The following is a 14,413-nucleotide window of genomic DNA, read 5'->3' on the forward strand; positions in this document are numbered from 1 at the left end:
AGGCTCAAGCCTGCGATAAATGTTGTGCACAGTAGTGATTCAGGGTGCTTCAAAGTGGAAATCACAGAATCACACAGAATTTTCTAGGTTGGAAGAGACCTCAAGATCATCGAGTCCAACCTCAATGAAATCTTCTTGCCTACAATTTAAAAAGATGCCACTGCAAGGAGTCACCATTGTAGCCATGACTATGTGAACTTGAGAAAGCTTACTTTGGAGAAATAATTATTTTTGTATTTTTTTTTATACTTGCTTTTTCAATAAGGTATTAACTTCTTCCTTGTATCCATGGGACAGAGAGAATCCACTGCAGAACTGCTCATGCTCCAGAAGAGCCTCACATGGTGCCTATGTAACAACTAAGAAAGCAAGAGAAGATCGCATGGCAGCTGCTTTATCCCAAACACAAAGAATTCCTCCCAATAGTCTGACTAATTTTGCTGTGATTTAAAAAGCACTGAATCTTGAATGCTTTGGCTCAAGAGTGCTCAGGAAGGCCAGAAGGAGTTTCTAGAGCAGGCAGAATAATAGTGATATGTTAATATTTAATTTAAAGATTTTTTTCCTATACTTCCACATAATCTCAATATTCCCCTTTAGATATTTTTCAGCAAAGTAAAAGAGAGGCTGTAAAAACAGGGGAGCTACTTCCCTCCAACTTAAAGTAGTAAGACACAAACTATATGTACCTTCATGTAGGCAAATCCACTAATGAGACAGTAATGGTTCTGATAAACAGAATAAAATTTGACCCCAAGCAGCAGGATGCACTACTATAAAAAACACAAACATTTTGTTGCCACTGTTTGTCAAATGGATTCAGGATGCCACATATCTGTTTTATCTCACTGTAACTGTACAGCAGCTTTTTTGCTTAGACAATTTACAATAGTATTAAAATTCAGATTGTTAGGTTTGGGGAAATAAATCTTTTAACAGTAAAACAAAGTAGCAAATTATTTTTATTTTAGGATAACTTAACTGTTCTTTGAAATATGTTGAAACTGCGTTGTCCATAGAAAGAGTATCTAGCCAGTGTTAAATTATTTCTTGTCCTTTTGCCATGTCATTTTTAGGTTACAAAATGCACCATAATACCTTGATACGTGTTAGAATTATCTGGTTACCACTGATGTCTGAACTTCTCTGTGCCAGCTCTTCAGGTAGTCATGAAGCCAATCTGGTAAAACTCTGGGGAATCTGGTGGAATGGCTGGGGATCAGGGTGTCACTGAAATGTGCTCCGATGGAAGTCCCATCACGGCAACCTGTGGCTGACAGCCAGTCAGCATGGCACAAAGATCAAGCTTTCTAATATCACTGGAAGAAGCGCTAAGCATATTTCTTCTTTCATTTCACTGCTTTTATCTTCTATAGATTGGTTCTGCGTGCTAAAAACACATGGTCCTTACAAATACCTTTGGTCTGCAGTAACACCTGCACCTGATGGGCAAAATAGCGTGTCCTCACCTGAACTGCATGGATAATTTTTTCCTTTCTTGCTGGGAGTGGTGAAGGAGTCTATAGGCAATCAACCTTTGGACTTTCCATTCCACACAACTCTATTGAACTGAATAAAACCAGTGAAAGATGTTAGTGTGACCACCTTAGAAAGGATTGTTCTTCAACACAGCAGCCACCAGTAAATATCTGTCACTTTTCCCTTTTAGGCCCAATACATAACTCACAACATACTTCCAACAAGTGGTCCACCATGTTGTTGCCCTTTCTGGTTTGCATCTTTTAGTAAGGGCCAGATTCTGACATCCCTGTCACCCTCTACCAGCAACCTCATCTGGTCCATTTCCTAATTTCCTAAACAGGTAACTCTTGCAACCATTTATAATAGGCATAAATAAATAAATAATTCAGTGAAGTAATTAATTCCCTCTTTTCATCATCTTTCTTGCAAATGTGGGAGGAATTTGTCTCATTCTGGTAACTCCCCCCCTCAAAAAAAAGCTTAATTAAGAAAGTGTCTGACTCATGAGCAGTGCTATTAAAGCAACTCTCCCATCTATGGCTTTCAACATTAAATATATTATTACTAATTTCCATTCAGAGAACAATAATAGATATATTAAGTAAATCCTGAAGTACTCAAATGATTTATTATCAGCATACTGCTTTAAAACCCCAATTTAGCCAAGCATTTCTGAATATGGCTATAAAAAAGAGCATATTCAGGGTGCCATGGATTTCAGTAGAACTCTTCCGATCTCCGAAGCGTTACTTACCTACCCTGCTAGATGGTAAGTCTAAGCACTGTAAAAACGGAAAACTGTGCAAAGCAGTACACTCTTTTTCCCTCCCAGGCTTATGGGCAAAGGACTGCAAATGGTGAGTTTGCATCCTGTCAGTAGGGCTTCAACGTGTTATATAGGTTTTTATGGCATCTAGGGGAGGGACAGACTACACGACCACCCTCATGACCTATCATTGCCAGAACAAGTATCTCTCAATAACAAGATCGAATAAGAGAAGATCTAAGACTTCTTACTTGGTTTTGGATTTCTAAATATGGGTTATTTTAATGTCTAAACAATACATAATGATAAAACACACACACACACACACCAAAACACCAAAACCAACCAACCAAACAAAAACCCCAACAGAGTAATAAGGTAAGACAACAGTTTTAACTTATCCCACTTCTGAGGAAGGAATTTGGGGCCTACCATGCATTTGCCAACAGCTAAACAGCTCTAATTTCTAATATTAGACCACTGCTTAAAAACATGTTGTTGATTTTTCCTCTTTCAGGTCCTCAAGCAACAGAATAGTAAAGAGATCTGTCTCCTGCTTCTTATGACTCCCAGCAAAGTTCTGCAGTGTTTGATGTTTCACAAAGTGTGCTCACTGAAATACAAAATTATGTGGGAATCTTGGCTCTTTTTAAACACAGCAGCACATATCTAGCCCTCAGGTTACATGGAAAAGCTTTAAAAATGTTACATGAATACATCTAACGACTGAAAAGCAAAAAAAAAAAAAAAAAAAAAAAAAAAAAAGAGCCCTATTGTGGGACACCCCCCATGCTTTTTCATGGAAAAATCTTGATTTTCTCTCTGCACTGGATACATTATTTCAAATAACTATGGGTCTGGTCAAACTGTGTCTTACCTCATGACAGACACAGTGGTAGAAAACTGTTTGAAACGGGTTATAAAACCTTATTCGTTCCTAACTTCTGCTATTTACTTGATATTCCTAAGTTTCTACCTTTAGTGTTCACATATTTATTTAGTCCAACCTTTGGAAACAAAGGCATAACAGTGTCTTTTATATTTTTTAGTGCTTCAGTGAGCACATGATCCAAGCTTTCAAATAAAATGAAAAGTGCTTCTATCTTATGAAGAAGATGCTTAACTGAATACTTAATTTCCCGCTGAGCCAGAATTTCAGAAAAGATTTTAAATATCAGCTGCTTGAAGTAATCTAACAGGGCCTGAGCCATTTTTTCCTGACCTGTGGCAGATTATATCACTAATAAAAATTACACTCACAGAGGAAAAGAATTGGCAAATGCCTTTAAAGAGGCAACAGATGTGTTAATCAAGATAAATGTTGTTTTCAATAGTTCTGTAAAATTGATGTAATATTCAAGAATTCTTAAGAACTTACTGATGGAAGCAGCTGGCAAGTGGGAAGGGTGGGATGTTGGCTGATGAGGTACCTTACTGTGGGAATTGAGAAAGAAAAAAAAAAAAAAGATATCCAAAATGGAATTAGAGAAAGTTTTATTCCTTTCACTTTGGAGAAAGGAACTCAGAAAAATAGGACATGAAAGAAAAGGGAGGAAGGAATAAAAGCAAACCCAGCTCTGATGAAAGAGATCACATCAGAGAATATTTTTTTTTTTGCTCATTGTGGGAGAAACTGCGAGAAGCACGGCCCACATCAATCAGTGGCTCAGACTCCAAGACCAGTCTAAGTTGAGGATTCTTGTCAATCAGCAAACTAATTTTCTGTCTATTCATCTGCTATAAAGGAAAGTTAACTCAGCCTGTTATGGAAGAGTCATACATATGAACCAGCAGATATAAATGTATAAAGAATTAGCTAAAGAAAACCATTTAAGATCTATTTTTTTCCACGGGGTTCTATCTACCTGTCTTGCACAGCTCTAAGAGAATGAATATTCTCACGCCTAAAGAAAACATGTTAGATTCACTAAGGTTTTCCCAAAGATAGTGAGCTAATCAAGTTTATTGTAACAACTCAAAAAATTATACAATGGGTTACACCTGCTGTTGTTTTCTTCAGGTATGTGATAATTAACACTAATTCAAACAATGTGTAAGCAGACAAGAACAGATACAGAAAAACAGCTTAACAAGTTAAGACAGTTACATTTTGTATTGCATTACATTACTCTAAACCAATTTTTCTACTTTAACAAATCATGTTACTTTCTAGAACCAAAGGCAGTTCAGTACTAACAATCCCTACAATGCTCACTGAAGGTTGACTTTTGAAACATACGTGAAGACTCTATACAAGAATTAATCAATGTGTGGGGGAGAAAATCTACTCTGAACATTACTTGAAACTGTACATCTTCCAAGAAAAATATTTGTTAAACTCTGGGCAGTGCATCTGTATGCCGTAACTGAAAGGGAAAATGGAACACAGGAAAAAATACTGAAATCTTTTGCTTTTTTCTTCAGCAAAAAAATCAAATCAAATGCTACTTCATGATCCTAGCAGCTTTATCCCTATTTAGTCCAGAAACTAAATCAGACAATGAAAATGGAGACAAAGCAATTCTTGGAATTACTGCTGATTGAATGTTTCTCTTATTCTTCCAGTGCTCTGTTTTCCATTCAGCATTGAACTTGCCTCCTACATCAGCAGCACTGCCTTCAGCTATCCTAAGAAGACAAAGAAGTTCTGATGCCACCGACAGCACAATCTCATCTGAAAACTTGTGCATGGTGCAAGTCCGAACTGTAAGGATACAGAATGTGTTAGCAATTATAAAATACTAACCTCTAAAATGTTGTTCAATTTATTGTTTTGTTTATCAACACATCAAGAGATAGCAGACACTTTAAAACAGCTTCCCTTAAGAAATTCAAAGTCACAGTCTACAATCTCAAACCCTTTCTGTCCTCTCTGGTTTCCCAAGCTCGCCTGCTCATATTCAGACACTCCATAATTCATTTTAACTTAGCCTTATCAGGTTGCTGAATAAGGATGTGAAAGTCAGCTGGCTGGAAGTTTTATATATATATATATATATATATATATATATATATATTCCATGCCTCCTTATTGCTGCTGTCACTGATTTAGCTGTTCCCATGGTAAACTTGAATACCACCCCAGGAAGCTGTATCACCTATCAATTCACAAGTTGGGAAGTGTGGTGCATGGAGATTTGATTTAACAGATCCCAAAACTGTCTGCTTGAAGGATGTGGCAGTTGAAAGCTGGAGGTTGGATTGCTTTTTTTTTTTTTTCCTCCCTTCCTTTTTTTAAACGTGAAGAATCTCAAGAAAACTAAGACATATGGCAGTATTTCCAAGTTGGTTTCTAAGAGATTTTGATTTCCCACGTACTTTCTCTAAGTGTGAATTACCTAAGAAGGTGTCAGAAGTTCCACGAAAAATTCCTCTTAAGAGCAGTTGTCTTTAGAAAAAAGGCTTCTAGAGAGAAGATTCCCTTCTTCCCCCCCCCCCCCCCCCCCCCCCCCCCCCCCCTTTTTAAATGATTTTGACAGCTCTATAGCTGGAGCCCCTGACTTGACTATCTATGACACATCACAGCGTTCATGAATTATTTTTTTACAATCATTCCAATATAGAAAAAAAAATAAGTTCCTCCTTAATAAGGAGACAAATATCTCCCTAAAAAGATTATCACCCAGAATATTTTACCATCAGAAATTACATAAGATAAGAGCTAATGTCTTCCATGAAACCTTTTCCTATAATAAATATCAATCAAAATCAAATATGTATTTACACATGGAAATATGTGTATCAAATATGTACTTCCACACTCTAAAATTTTCTTTAATTACCTTTTCCATGAACATACCAGTAGTCAAATAAAAACATGTAATGCATTTATAGAAATAGACATAAAGCATAAAAAACAGTTTTCAAGGTAATTCCAACTAAGTAAAGCCTTTCTCATGGTCTGCCTTTTTCTTTATTCCATAACCTGAAAAAAAAAAAAAAAAAAAAAAAAAAAAAAAAAGTAGCCAAAAGATTTTAATAACAAAGAAAAAAATAATCTAGAGATTATTTTTAAGAAGTGTAAAAGAAAGGCAAAGGAAAAGAAACAGAGCATTTCTGAATTCTGGTACACCAAAACACACTTGAAGTAAAAGCGACTTCACTATTTGTCCTGGAGTTGTTACACATCTTACAGTAACAAAAACCTTTCTTTTCAGTGTACTTGGAACACTCCTGAACACCCAAAATGAAGCAGTGAATCCAAACTAATGTTCTGTGAATAGCAATTTTGTGCACCTTCGTTTTTGGGACACCACAACAAACATACATCAGAAAGTTTGGGGTTTATACAATACAGTGAAGCTGGCTGAACGCAACTACTTTAAAAGAGTCTTAAACCCTGTATCCCGACCTGGAGGTATTCAGAATAGCTGCCCATACTCAGGAACTTAGGCCACCATGCCTACATCCAAGAATCAGTTTGCCCATTCTCCTACACAAAAGGACGTTATCTTTGTGCACACAACACAGCCTGTTTCATGATGGGAAAAAAGTCATAGAAATGGGCCAAGAAAATTAGAGGCAGCTAAGTGATTTTCAGCCAGCCCACACAGATCATTAGGGGGAAGAAAGCGTTCCTCTGAGCAAGCATTAGCACTATTATTAGCAGCATCTAAACTTATTTAAATTAATTGTTGCAGTATCTATTCCAGCAGGCGACACAAAGCACACTTGTCCCTTAGAAAGAAAGAAACAAAATCATTTGGATATGATCCTCCCTCTGCATTGTAATCGCCTTTGCAAGACACAAGGAAAACAGGATTATTCCTAGAAACTAAGGACAAAAATAAACCTTAGTTTAAGGGAGGTTGTTTTAAATGTTATGATGAATATGCTAGAGGTGTGGGTTTGACCAAGATGGATTATAGTTGGTATAGAAAGGTGTAGAAAGCTGCATCACAAGGTAGAAGTAGCAAGATCCTAGTTTGACATTTGTCCTGTGGAGTACAGAGAGATAAGCAAGCCATTGCTGTCCACCAGCTCTACCACTGTGCCAGAGGTACAGTGAATCACGCCTTCTGGAACATGGAACCACCAGAACTAACCTGGGCATTCACAACTGTTGCAACTACTGGGACAATCAGGAGAAGCACTTGGCTTCAGACCAGCGGAAAACCATAGCTCTGTTCTGAACCACAGCTTTTCCTTCCTTCCACCCCCACAGATGTGTAACTTCATGCTGCCACTCCAGCGCATCACCTGTCTGGATGTACGTGCAACATGCATACCTACTAACATCTACAGAAATACTGCTGAAAAGCTACCCTTTTACACATGACATGGTAGCACTGTCCCACGGTATGAACTACTTGAGCCTACTCCTCAAAGTGCTGAGTTATCACATCTAAAATAACTGTTTTCCACTCAGAAATTGGGCATGTACTAAATGAAATGGTCCCGATGAGGGATTAGCTCTGATGAATTGCCAAGAGTTTTGAATTATAATGGTGTAAGCTCACACAAAGAATCTCTGCACATATAGAAAATAAAGATTCTCAAAGTAACAGATCTTTGGAATAAGTTTTTAAGGTGATTTGTAGTTTCTTCATAACAAAATGAAAGGAAAAATCTCTCAGTAAGTGTGAGTCTTCTTAAAGGAATTAAAATAGAAATTTTCCTCATATGCAATATGAAATAACAGGTTATATTAAACTAGGCTAAATTTGCTCACTTTTTAAAAACATTGCTATTACTTTAATCTGAACTCTTTAAGAATGTCATTTCTCTTGTGCTCAATTTTTTCTTCTAATGCTGTCAAACACCAATTCTCCCGCTCCCTCCACCCCCTGGATCTCAGAGGAACAATAGCTGGAGCTGACATGGCTGTTTTTATCTACTATATGACATCATACAAGGATTTTTTGTACATCATCTATGCACTAGTCACAGCAACTGTGACAGCTCAAACTTTTGGAATATTCTATTATTCTAAAAAGGTTTTTTAGAAAAGTACAAATAAAAAAGCAGAAACTAGAGTGAGAGCAGTAAAAGCAGCAGGTGATATTACATAATAATTAAAGTGCTTAACACAATGGAATGAGTTAATGCAGGAGACTAAAGAAAACTTACTGCTGCTTAAAGTTAGGACGGATACCCCAAATTTTTGACATTGCTTAACTTGAGGGTGACCACTACAACCTAGATACCTGCTTTCTTTCCATGTCAGCATGACTGCCTTATTCTGAAGTCTAAATAAAATGTACAAAGAGGTCATTAAAGTAAATAAAATGTATTTATATGCATGACAATTTCACTAACACTGCCTTGGCCATGTCTGTCCCCATCCCATTTGTTTTCTTATCTAGGGCTAAGAAAATAGCTTGTGTTATTTGTGTATATAAAAGCTGGCAAGATTTTTTTATATATAATTTACAATGAAGTGGGTGGGCAGGCAGGTAGATCAATCAACTTTTTAAATTTAGTATGTATGATTTATTGTGAAAGGAAATATTTTTCACGAGAGACAGGAGTTCAGGATTTTCTGTTTTATTTTTGGTTATCACATCTTTCTAACAGATCATGATTCATTCACTAGTCTTCAGGGAAGATCAGTGCACACGAGTACTTTTAAGCCTGGTGCCTGAACTATTTAAAACCCATTTGCTGCAGTAACATTAGACCTCTGGTGAAGTCGTAGCATTTCTGCACATGTAGTTGTAAAACAAACTCTGGAGGACCCTGTAGCTTAAGCTGGACTAAAGTTCTGCAGAAAACAAGCTTCAAACCAGCACAGAGTATGGAGACTTCTCCAGACTAGACTGTACTTATGTTCCTACATGGAGTCTTCAGCACAGGGATGTGGACATATTATGCCCAGAAGAACAATTTTAGAAAAGAAAGAGGATAAATATTTTTAATGTACCTGCTATATGGCATGTTTTTATGGGAACATACAGCATGTACAGTCAAATGTGATGTAAGAATAGATATACACAATTCTCCTGTGACCTCCTTTCCGTGAAATTTATAATCACATCTTATCTATGAAATCTGAAGGATCATAGAAAGCAAATTTAACAGCATAGAAGTTCTCTGTTGCAAACTTTACTAATGTAAATTCTATTCTGCAAGTGCAGTACCCTTTTCATTATCACCCGTTCTATATTCTGTCAAACACTGGCATAACATTTGGGCCTCTTGTGCAGAGCTGTCACCAAAAGGCAGCAAAACATAGAAGTTTTTTTTTGTCTTTCCTATTGCAGAAAATCTTTTTCTCTTAGTGCTTGCGGTTTCTCAAGACTACTTCAGTTCAGTGACTTTCCACTAACTCATACTCTGCTTCCAATTGTTGCTAAATTACTAAGAATTGGAAGTAATGTTTTGAAATTTTCAGTAAAGAACTTCTAAGAAAGGGGAATTCCTGGGAAACTTAGTCTCTCGAAAAACTGAAACAGTACGCTACTACTTAATAGAAGTTGAAAAAGCAAGTCAATTATTCAAGTAGGGCGACTACAGGAGGTCTAAAAATCCTGGGCATTTGAAAATAAGAGGATTCAAAATCAAGACAAACCAATCTTTGAACAAAGTTATTCAAACATCACATCCTCCATCTGTCTTCCAGGCTCCAAGCTCTACAAACCTTTCAGTTATGAGTGTATACCCCACATATACCCTATGAGTTACAAAACATCACACAGTAGCTACGGTAAAATATATAATTAGAAATTTCATGGCTCTGCATTATGAGAGTAAGCAGCCACCATAGCATATTGTATCAAATCCATAAGTTATACAATATGTTGTTTTTTTTTTTTTTTTTTTTAAACTTATACTACTTGTTTTAAGTAATACAAAAACTTTATCCTCAGTCACTCATGTAAACTCAGTTATACATGGCTTTTCCACCTCGTAATAAAAGAGATGCTCAACTGCCTTCAAAGAACATTATAACTTTCAAGGATAGACTACCTGGCAAAAATTAGACAGGGAATAATTATTTTTAAAAATTTAATAAATTTTAAATTAACAGAAGCTTAGTTTGATAAACATGGTCACATTTACATATGACAATATAAGCTGTTAATAATTGCAGGGTTGTGCTGTCATTTGCTTTAATTGGTTTCCTTTGCAGAGTGAACTGAACATGGAGTTTGCTTCCAAATTAGGAACTCCAGAAAGAAAAATTATATCACCATACTGAAAAAGCTCAAACTCACAACTGTTAATGAGCATTTTTTTTTTTTGTTTCAGGTGACTGCAGTCTCTTTTTTGTTTAGTAGAACTCATTTAAAAATTGTTTAAAGACTTGCTCCTGAACAGCTCTATGACCTAGTTTAAAGAAAATGTAAAAGGATTGTATTTTTAGCTCTTTAAATCAAGGTTCTTTGGCATTTACAAACTTTGCTGAATCGTTTTGGCTGTGGTGCCTTTCCTTATCTGCCCAAGCAATACTCAGCAGTATGGAATTTGCTTCCAGTGCACACTAAAAGTGCTAGCACTTTGCAAAAACCATTATTTCTTTAGCGAAACATCTTTCATTCTATTTTACAGTATAATTTCAAAGCCTTTTCAACACAGCCTTACAAAGTCCATCAGCACAAAATAAATAAATAAATAAAAAATACTTAAATGCATCCAAGAAAACCTCCTGGGAGGTGTGTGGTTCTATCATAAGATGACCCAAAAAACACCACAAGACAGAGCATCTGTTGATTAACAGATGAATATAGGACCTTTGCCTTCCAAGCGCAAAGGAGTGAGCGCTGAGAATCAAATGCTAAGCCTGCTTGTCTGTAGAGATTGACTTACTGAAGATATCCAAATCTGCAAAATCAATTAAAAGAATGAGGTTTTACTACTGAACATATTCTAACTAAATTAACAGTATAAGGCAGATGACTGAGATTCAGAGTTAACGCTCAGTAGAGTTAATAAAAAAGAGCTAAGCAATTTAATTACACCTTTCAAATCTGCCTGCACACATACACACCATACTTCAACATTCAAACTTAGTTTCATCCCTTCCACTAAAAATATCTTTTATTACAGAGGAGTAAAAGCAAAAAGCTTATTCAGAACAAAAATTATAATTTCAGACAATGCATGGTGTGAAATGACATGTACCTTGCCATATTAATGAGTATTTCAGTAGCAGCACAGCTTACGTAATAATCATGGGGTTTATGGCAGCTGGTTATTTTGACAAGAAATCTGAAGGAGCTGCATGAAAATAGCACAGAAAGAAGGAAAGAAAAGCAATAGGTCTGACATGCCAGATACCCTTTTTCAAAGCCTGTGAAGTCTGTCCTTTGTTACTTTTCTTGGTATTGATAGCTAAGGTCCAATTTTGAATTCTGTGAATAGATTAAAAAAAAAAAAAAAAAAAAAAGAAGAAATTGGAAGTAAAAAGACTTAAGGAATCCATCTGCAAACATGTTTGTGCAGCCCCTGTCCCACTGAAATGGAAATTGTTACAAAGGGAGCAGACCTTTATTGATTTTTTAAGCAAAGCCTAACTTCCCAATACATTATAGTGAATGGGCAAGAATACAGAAAAAAAGGTTTAACCACTATTGCTCAATGGTGGTTTTGTAAACTCTGCTTTAATATTTTATTTCAAAATTTAGAGACTAATCCTGTTCTAAAGCACCGAAGAGATTTATTACTTCTTTTCAACAGGAAAAAAAAAAAAAAACTAACCCTAGAATATGCAATTTACAGTAAATCCGAGCAGTTGAGGAGACACAATTTTACTGATTTAATTTTTTTTCTTCTAAACATGTCTCTTGAGGTTTAATCTTTATAAATACAACAACATAAATTAACAAAGTGTGACCATGTAGAATAAAACAATTGCGATAATCTATAGCTTTTTTTTTTTTTTTTTTTTTTTTTTTTTTTTTTTTTTTTTTTACACAAAAACCACAGCAGTACATCTGTCTTAAAATGGTTTCAGATTCTGAACAAGATAACCACTTGGTGGCAGAAGAATCAATGTCTTGCTCAGAAACTGCACTGCTCTCAGGAAAACATGCAACATGATGGGTTTGTGCTGCACAGTATATGGTTTGTGGTTAATAATGCTGATGAAAAATGCACTGGTTCATTGCAACTCAAACTATAGGGCTGATAAAGGCATATATTTACTCATACTTATAGACTGAATGTTTTTGCAGTTGTTAACTTGAGTTTGCAATAAAGTTGGATTAATTTATATCTAGTTGCTAACAAAGTTTCAGAAAATATCTTTATAATCCCACATTCAGTTTAAAAATATGAAAGGGCTCCCATCTGAACACACGGAGTAAGTAGCAGCGCTTAATGAAAATTTTCTATCCCCATCCATAAATTCCAGGGAGGCCTTTTGTGACTCTCAAAACAGGTTGCTAGTTTGATGTATTAATGGGCGCTCCCGACAGCCACCTAATTTCATTTTCTCTCCTCTGTTTTGCACCAGAGCAAGACCCTCAGAGGACCGAATGTTGCTGATCAGGTGGAAGCCAGGAGGAGCTGGGGGCTTCTGACAGCCGCCAGCAAGCAGAGCAGCGGCTGAACCCGGCCCTGGCACAGCGCCAATCTGCCAGAGCAGACCCCGCATGGCTGCTCTAGTGTGTGGCAGTGTGATGCCCACCACCCGACTGACACCTGCAGCTGCAGCACGAAAGGAACCGGCTCCTTGCCACTGCTCACACGCAAGCTCTGGGACAATTAACCTGCTAACCCAGAAGGTTGATTTCTGAACGAGCCTGAAAGCTTTGCCAGCTCACTGAGCTCAAGTGAAGCCAGGCAGAAAGCATACTGAAGCAAAGCTCTAGAGAATGCCTGCTGTAAAACGTACTGTATTATTATTTTTTATGAATTAAAACAAATTGCTCTGCTTAGCAGCCAAAAGCAAGAAGACACATAAAGAGGGCTCGCAAAGTTCTTAAACAGCCCATTGAATATAGTTGCCACTATTTATAACTTCAAATAATTACACATGCTGCTTTTACCTCTCAACAGCTGATTTCTCTTCTCAGCATTTACTAGCAAAACTGAAAATGCCCTCAGCTGGATTGCAGCGAAATAGAAGAACGAACGACAGCAGATGTAGATCCCATAATGACTGCTGTCGATGATTTCTTGTCATGTTCATAGATACCAGACAAACCTGGAGCAAGGTGATAAGCTTCAATGAAAAAAGGAAAAAAGGATAGCATAAGAGTGCACTTTTGCAGTGAACACGGAGGCATTTACACCACATTTTGTCTCCGGTTATGCGTGCCTCTCTGAAGCATGCCTCAGGCCCATGTAGCAGGCCTTGTTCCGCACTGCAGAGTGCTCTCACAGAGCACGAACCGGGCCTTTTTATCTTCAATAAAACCAAGCCAGGAGATGAACTCTGGCAACTTTTAATGGGGTCCCACTGCTGCTGGGGATCTTGGGCTCAGCACCGGATGAGAGCTGGATGGGAGGAAAGCCTCAGAGCAGGCACAGTGTGGACGCTCAGCCTCACAGGCCCCGTCCTCTTGCACTGAACAACGTGCTGAGGCGGGCACGGCATGGGTTGGAAAGCCTTTGGGGAATTGCAACAACCAGCAGCACTGATGCCATCTCAAGTTGTCTTCAGGCTTTCTCTCCTGTATATTTCAATGTGTCTACCATGGCACAGCTCATAATAATGTAGGACATTAAACTATGAGCGTATTAAAAACAGAATAAAAAAAAAACAAAACAAAACAAAACACCATGCAACATACCATCAAATGCTTTTACAAAAAATAACGTATTTCAGCTCCTGGAAAATCCACACTAGGTTACTGATTTAAGTAAAAATAAGCATATAAATAAGCAAAAATAATAAAAATAAGCATTTTCAGTGAAAAAAATAAGCATAAAAACACAAGAAAGTCACTGAAAATTATTTTGGCAATATAATTTTCTTTTTTCCTTCCTCAAATCACAACCATGATACAATACTCAAAAAAAAAAAAAAAAAAAAAAAAAAAAAAAAAAAAAAGACACTGGGAATCAACAGTAAATACTTTGAGAGGAATTTGCATCTTCAATGTCTGACTGACAAAATATTCCTATTAGCTAATAGCACTTGAGCTAGGTCCCAGTACACACCATTAAACAATGTTAACCCTTTTCTCCTGGGAATTTTCTTTCAAAGGAAATAAAATATGGTAAAAGAAATACATAACAGCTAAAACATAAATTACCATGAATAAAATAAAAGAAAAA

The 14,413-nt window shown here is 36.8% G+C and overlaps 1 protein-coding gene across 3 annotated transcripts in view; it reads right to left on the reverse strand.

The window, feature by feature from the left end:
- The window catches only part of PRKCE (protein kinase C epsilon), a 294,866-nt gene that overhangs the window by 122,321 nt on the left and 158,132 nt on the right, over positions 1–14,413 (reverse strand). Inside the window, exon 1 of one of the 3 annotated variants that reach the window (XM_032183854.1) lies at positions 13,180–13,281. The exons of 1 other annotated variant lie outside the window; for it this stretch is intronic. The gene's annotated coding sequence lies outside the window, so the exon portion shown is untranslated. Of the gene's footprint in view, positions 1–1,436; positions 1,443–13,179; positions 13,282–14,413 lie in introns of those variants that run through there. One more of the 3 variants, XM_032183853.1, reaches the window with a different exon arrangement.

This window comes from Aythya fuligula, chromosome 3 (assembly GCF_009819795.1).
Source record: "Aythya fuligula isolate bAytFul2 chromosome 3, bAytFul2.pri, whole genome shotgun sequence".
Taxonomy (NCBI): domain Eukaryota; kingdom Metazoa; phylum Chordata; class Aves; order Anseriformes; family Anatidae; genus Aythya; species Aythya fuligula.